Source organism: Polistes fuscatus, unplaced genomic scaffold (assembly GCF_010416935.1).
Source record: "Polistes fuscatus isolate 324 unplaced genomic scaffold, CU_Pfus_HIC Scaffold19, whole genome shotgun sequence".
NCBI lineage: Eukaryota > Metazoa > Arthropoda > Insecta > Hymenoptera > Vespidae > Polistes > Polistes fuscatus.
Window position 1 is genome coordinate 3,514,527 of NW_025113095.1, and position 7,708 is coordinate 3,522,234.

The window sequence follows — 7,708 nt, forward strand, 5'->3', positions numbered from 1 at the left end:
AATGAACAAAAAAAAATAAAAAAAAAAAAGAGAAATAGAAACGAGGGACGGCGAATAAAATGAAACGAGAGAAAGTTGGCGATGAAGGGGGGAAAGAAAGGATGGTGGCGGTGAGGAGGAGCAGGAGGAGGAGGAGGAGGAGGAGGAGGAGGAGGAGGAGGAGGTGGGGGTGGGGTGGGGGGAAAGGAGTAGTGGTATGAAAAAAATATTCAACCGAGTCGTTCCTCGGAGTCGAACGCTTTCCATTAAATATTGTTAAGAGGATTGTACCTTACTCCATACCTTTGTTCCCTGATTCTATAGGAAAGTTTCTTTTTTACATAAATGCTCCAGGTAGGAGCCGGTTTGATTCGAATATTCTTTGACAGAACCTTCGATAAGAATAAAAAGAAAATATATATATATATATATATATGTATATGAAATGTCTCTTTTAAATAGGATGGAATTTAAAGTAAGTTTCGTACAGAAAAAGAAAGCAATAAAAAAAGAAAAATAAAAAAAAAATAAATAAAAATGGCAAGAAACGGGAAGAAGGTTTGCTATTATCTTTCGTTGATTTTTAACTCTTTGCGATACTTTTTTCTTTTTCTACCTGTTTTTCTTTTTTATTTCTGTGTTTAGATATATTCTCATTAAGGGAGTATATTAAATACGTAATGGGAAAGTGTGTGTAATTTAAAATACGTTACTTTCGTGTTGATAGTGGTACTTTTTGGCGCGTATTCTTACGTTGATTTTCTTTTTTTTTTTTTTTTTTTTTCATTTAAAAATGTATTACACGTTGCTTTTTTTCTTAATTTAACGATACAATGAAATAATAATGCAATATGTGCATGTCAATATTAATTGTATAATTTAAATAGTAAAATAATATGAGAATATAAAGGGAAAGTATTTTATAAAAAGTACACCCGGTATATGTTATATACATAAGCCCAAGTATCTCGTTACTGTTACGGAAGAATGTTCCCTACTTTAAAACAATTCGTAAGAATCAAATTAGTCGAATATTTGTGGTACTGAATATAGAGATAATAACGCTTTTAAAAAAGTCACCCGGTATATATGGTAACCATAAACCAAACGTTTCGCGTTCTTCCCGCGAAATAATTTACTAGAAAATAACTCGTCAAATGAAATTACTCGAATATTTGCTCTATCGAAATTTTATGCATTTTACTTTTATTCAAGTATACCCGGTATATAGTAAAAAATATGCACAAAAACAAAACAAATAAAATACTTTTTCGAATACTCATCTTAATTTAAATTAATTAACTTTGAAATGAGAGACGAATCAATAAATTATTTCAATAATTCATCAATTTTTATTTAAATTTATATTAATTTTATATAAATTTGTTATAAATAGTTTATATAGTTTATAGTAAAATTAATAAATACTCGCAAAATTGTGCATTATTTCCGTGTAGATAAAAAAAAAAGAATTATAAAAAAATAAAAACAATAAAAAAAAAAACATTTACCCTTAAAAGGACACCCCCCCCATACAGATACAGCCCTGACACGTTGACCCATTGACCTACATATTTTTACGATAAAAACAGGTGACCGCTTCTCGGCATAAGGATAAGCGCGACCTAGATTTTTGGTTAGGAAAAAAAAGAAAAAAAAACAAAACAAAGAAGGAATGAAAGAAAAATAAACGCACAATTTTTATATTTGTATATGGTAAAACAGTGACCTACATTTATCTTGTAAATAAACACACGTGACCACCGCACATTTCGATATACTTTTCTGAAAGAGAATAACCACGTGACCGGCGTGACCATATACGGTAAGATACGTTGACCCAGATTCATGAAAGAAAATCGTAAACGTTATTGGTTGATTCATATATTCGGTCATTGATGAAAACACGAGAAGTTTGCATAGGGTATATTTAAAAGAACGAATATATCCATTCGAAATATAAAAATCGTAGAAAGACGACAGTGGTGTCATTTTAAAGCCAAGGATTTCTTCTAGATTATGATAGGAATGAAAAATTTTTCTTTATACCGGGGGGATGAAATATTGAAACCGGTAAAGTTAGTTCGTGAAGATAACTTTTGCATTTATTGTAAATTGTCGTCGGTGGTATTCTTGAACGATTTAGGATTCATGACATCGGGATAATGTAACCGCAGATACCGGAATATTCTTATCGAGTATTTTCTACGTTAAACTTTACACCCCCCGGCCCCTGCTACCCCCTGCCACCCCTGCCACTATTACCATACTTTACTCGTCTTTAAGTATTCCGGTTATATCGTGGCGAAGGCGAAAGCTCTTGGCATCGAATTTTCAATATTCACCATACCTTCGGAATCTGTTTGCTACCTTGGAAAGACATAACCGCGGTGAGAAGCCTCAACCCCACCCCCACCTACCCCCCTCCCATCCCCTTTATGTTTACCCCGTTTTATGTTTACAGAATCAACCCAGACGTGCACTTGTTGGGTGCACATCACATCGACACTACAAGCACCACGTTTTACGTATACATCGAAAACCGATACATGATAACGAGATAAAATCAAACATGGGACTTTCAAACATAGACACTCTTGCTTTTCTTTTTTTATTTTTTTTAGTCTCCTTTCACATAATATTTACATTTTTCTTAGGGTAAATAAATATTAGAATCGTGTAATATATATATGTATATACGAGAAATATAATTTGATTTATTATTTTTAATATTGATAATAATTTGTTTAATTTTTTTTTAAACAGCATTGAAGCCGTATTAAAGACTGTAGCTTTTGTTTATATTTAAGTACTGATCATTTATTTCAAATATTAGTGTTTATTTTAATTGGTTTTTATCTTGTCCAGAAAATAAAATTATTAAAATAGGTGTCGTAGAAAATTTGAACGGGTTAAAAAATCTGATATAAATACTGAGTATTGTTAAATTGCATGTTTAAACATAACGGTGTTAGGACAAAGACAAATGTTAAGTTTTAGTTTATTAGATGTCTTCAAAAGTTTATAAAGATTCATGAACAAAAGATCGAGTTGCTGATGAAGTCCCAATGAAAGGGACGAAACGTTCAACAAGAACAAAATAACGTTCGATAAGATTTTTTAACCCGTCCAAACTTCCCACGACACCTATTTTAATTAGTGTTTATGTATTATTTATTAGTGTAATATTATTAACAAAAATTTTTAAATCACTTTATTTCTTTTCTATTTTTGCTTTTTTTTTTACAGAACATTAATGCAATGAAAAATTTATATTCTCGATACTCACAAATACGATTTTTCTTTTTCCTCTGATAGAGATCTTATAAAATCAATCATATTCTACTATACAAAAAAATAAATAAATAAATACATACATATATATATATATATAAATCAAGTATCACGTAGGAATTTTATCGCGTTCTCGCAAATGGCACCAGCCAGTATTTTCCTTCGATAAAGTTTTGAGCTTGAGTTTGACGCATTAATGGAACGAAATTGCGGCAACGAATGGCAGCCAATATATGAGAGAATCCGAGCGTTATAAGCGTTTCCTTGCTGATGACTGCAAAAGTTATGCGAAAGGCTTCCGGTGAATGAATGCTATTTCATTTCCTCTTTCTCCACTCTTTCGCTTGGTCCATTTACCAATACCTATTCCAAATGTTCTCTCTCTCTCTCTCTTTATCTCTCTCTCTCACACTCATTCACTCTTTTCTTTTTTTTCCTTTTTTTATTTCTTTCCTTTTCTTTTCCTTTCCTTTCTTTTTTCACACTCTTTTATATCCAGAAGGCTGTCCTCACCAGATGGAAGAATACCAAGCGTTTTCTCGCTTTCGTAGGACAGCGACACTTCTTTTCCAACATTTTCTAGTTGGCGACTCTCGATCGACCAACCAACCAACCAACCAACCAACCCTTCTTCCTTTTCTTTTCCCTTTACTTTCTTTCCTTCCTTCCTTCTTTCTTTCTTTCTTTCTTTCTTTCTTTTATTCATTCTTCTTTTACCTTAGCTTTCTTTTTTTTTTTCGCTCTCAAAATACACTTCTACATTTACTGCATATACACACCTTTCATGATTTCAAATGTAAACCACCCTGTATGTAATTGTACTACTTATATTGACTGTTAAATTCAAGAAAATATATCGAATCAAATCGAATTCGAATGAAATATTAAGATGTCTCCAACGTTCGTAACGAATTCTTTTCTTATTATTTTCTTGTTATTTTTGAAGTTATATTTCTTTGGCGCGTTGGGGAAAATGTAATGGGGAGTGATTTTTTTCCGATCGACACCACGAAGTTTGTCGGTATTTACGATGCGCGGCACAAGCAAGCGATTTCAAATTTACGGCATGAAGTTTTGTCTTCTTCTTCTTCTCTTCTTTTTCCTCTTTTTTTTTTCTCAAACGGGTCACCCATCCAAATACTAATCGTACTCAGCGCTGCTTTACTTAAATGATCGAGCGGGAATTAGTGCTATCACAGCGCCATGACAGTTGACGCGTGAAGTAATTCGATATCTCTCTTATATTTAGTGTGGACTGATCTCTATATTTTGATATTTTCTTTTCTTTTTTTTATTCTTTCTTATATATATATATAATAATAATTATTATTTTTTTAAGTTATTTTTTTTTTGAAGTTTTTTTTTTGAAGTTATTTTTGAGGTTTGAGGTTATGTTCGTTTTGGTACGGCAAAGAAGTATAACTTCTTACGTGCGTACATAAGTACACACACCAGTTCTTTTATTCTTTCTTATATAAATATATAATAATAATTATTTTTTTTCTTTGAAGTTTTTTTTTGAAGTTATTTTTGAGGTTATTGAGGTTATGTTCGTTTTGGTACAGCAAAAAAGTAACTTCTTACGTGCGTACATAAGTACACACACCAGTTTTTCTTATTATTTTTATCGGTATGTTTTTCATTTCAACTTACGTGCTAATATTTTCAATCAAAATGACGTACCTATACCCGTTTAAACCCGTAAAAGAGAGAGATAGAACAACGAAAGCTAATCCAGAAATTCCCAAACGTGATACCCATAATAATAATAATAATAATAATAATAATAATAATAATAATACTCTAACAACGATACACTAATTAGTACACCGTTGTTAATAAAGATGTAAATTATAATCCGAAAATAATCATTAATTAGAAAAGCAAAGAATTCTCGGGCAATTGGGGTAACTGTATCACAAATTTAATCGCGAAAATCACCTACCACCGTCGAAATTCATTCGAAATTTCGTTTAACGAGTTTACGACTTCTCACTTTTGATCTATTTCATATTCCTTTTCTTTTTTTGGATAACTATTCCGATAAATTGTTATAAAATGAAAGAGATGATCCGATTACGAACAGTCTAATAATTCGATCGTTTCTATATATTATTATTATTATTATTATTATTATTATTATTCGTATTGAAATTGCACGAAACAGAAAGAGAGAGAGAGAGAGAGAGACAGAGATGGGGATAGAATTGATGGCGTTTTACGTTCGATAAGTTTAACGATGTATTATTAAATGTGCCTCGAGGATATTAATAATAATTATAACGTAACAATAACAATAACAAGAAGAGACATGCGAATTGTTTGCCAATAATTCGTTTCAACCGTTTTCAGAAGATTTGCTATAATGTTATACGTAACGTTATCTCTCTCTCTCTTTCTCTCTCTCTTTCTCTCTTACTATTTCTTTCTCTTTCTTTCTTTCTCTATCTATATGTTGAACCTCATCGTTCCATAACAAGAGATCGATTTACAAAGCCATTATGCTACATAGCTACGTGCACCGTTAACCCGTTACGGGATGAGTAACTTAATTAAGGTACGGCTGGTAACGCATTGGCGTCAGCATTATGAAAACGTGCGTTTCTCTCCTTGATCGTTGAAAATTTACTCATCCAATATTCTAGTTCCACATAGTTACCTAACTCTTAAAACCAATTTTCTATTTATTTTAGATAACAATTAATTAACGTTTAATTTAATCATTCGCCCAACCCACCCTCCTCACCACCACACCCCCATTATACGTAATGCTTAATTATATTTCGAGTGTATTGCGAATAATTAGATCATTTTATTTTTGTTTCTTGTCTTATTTTTTCTTTTTTTTTTAATGAAAATTTTTCCACGAGATTTTTCCATCGAAGAAAACAAAATTAACGAAGCGCATTGCACTGTTGTGCAACATTTAAATTTAGGTTTCTTCTTGTCGTACGCGCGTTTTCGCTTTTCTTTTTTTATTAAGGATTCTGAGTGCATTTCCTGGTTAATGAAAAAGTATTGGTGTAAGAAAAATAGAAAAAAAAATATAAGCATAGTAGTAGTAGTAGTAATAGTAGTAGTAGTAGTAATTATGTACGTATTGTCGTCATCTATTCTACATTTTAAATAAGAGATATTATTTTTTTTCTATGAAATTTTTTCTATACACAATTATTAATACATTTCTCTCATTTAATAATCAAATACAAAAGTATAATATAATTATTGCTTGTAAATAATTGCTTCTAAGGTAAATTTTTCTTAATCTTTTTTCTAAATATTTTTTTTCATTTAATAACAAAATACCAAATATAATAATTATTGTTTGTAAATAATTGCTTCTAACGTAAATTTTTTTAATCTATTTTCTAAATATTTTTTTCATTTAATAACAAAATACAAAATATAATAATTATTGTTTGTAAATGATTCTTTTAAAGTGAAGATGGAAAGTAAAGTCGTGATTTAAGAGAGGTAATCAAAGGGGGTTGAATACTGTAAAATTGGCGGAGGGGGTGGGGGTGGGGGATTAGAAAGAGTGAATGCATCTTTAGGATGTTCGTTACACGCTTCAAGTATTATTTGGAACGGGTATTCGAGGTTTTCTCACGACTGTTGTTATCCCTTGACGGTATTTAACCAGTTGCGATCCTCGATTATCCGCGTCGACTAGAATTAGTCGACGTTAGCCGAGCAGTCGAGCTGAATTTATTCGGCTGAGCTGCACGTTACCTCGATATAATGCCGAATTCTCTTCTCCTCTCTTTATCGCACTCTCTCTCACTCTTGTTCTTCAGTGAGAGGAAACATCCGAGCGAGAGAACGTCTCGACGGTTTAACAAAGTCAAAGTGCAACGAACCGTGGCACCTTGCAGCGGGCTTCAAACTTGCTTGTTCCCATCCCGAGAAACACGAATTTCAGCTTGCTGATGAGAGAGAGAGAGAGAGAGAGAGAGAGAGAGAGAGAGAAAGGGAGAAAGGATAATCATCATCCTATATTCGATGTAACAAATTTGTGTATTTTTATTTTGGGAAAAAAATGAAGAAAAATTTCTAATATCGGTTAATCGGTAATACAGAAATTTTGAAATAAACAATGAATTATTTAAAAGTTTATCGATTGAAATAATACTTCGTTTTAATGGTTTTTTTTTTTTTTAATTGAATATAAATTATTAAAAATAATGTAATAAAGGAAATATAATATACTCGAGTATAAAATATTATTTGAAAGAAACTTCATAGAGAGAGTAACAAATTCGATGTAACAAATTTGTGTTTTTATTTGGGAAAAAAATGAAGAAAAATTTCTAATATCGGTTAATCGGTAATACAGGATTTGAAACAAACAATGAAAATTTAAAAGTTTTATCGATTGAAATAATACTTCGTTTTAATGTTTTTTTTTTTTTTTAATTGAATATAAATTATTAAA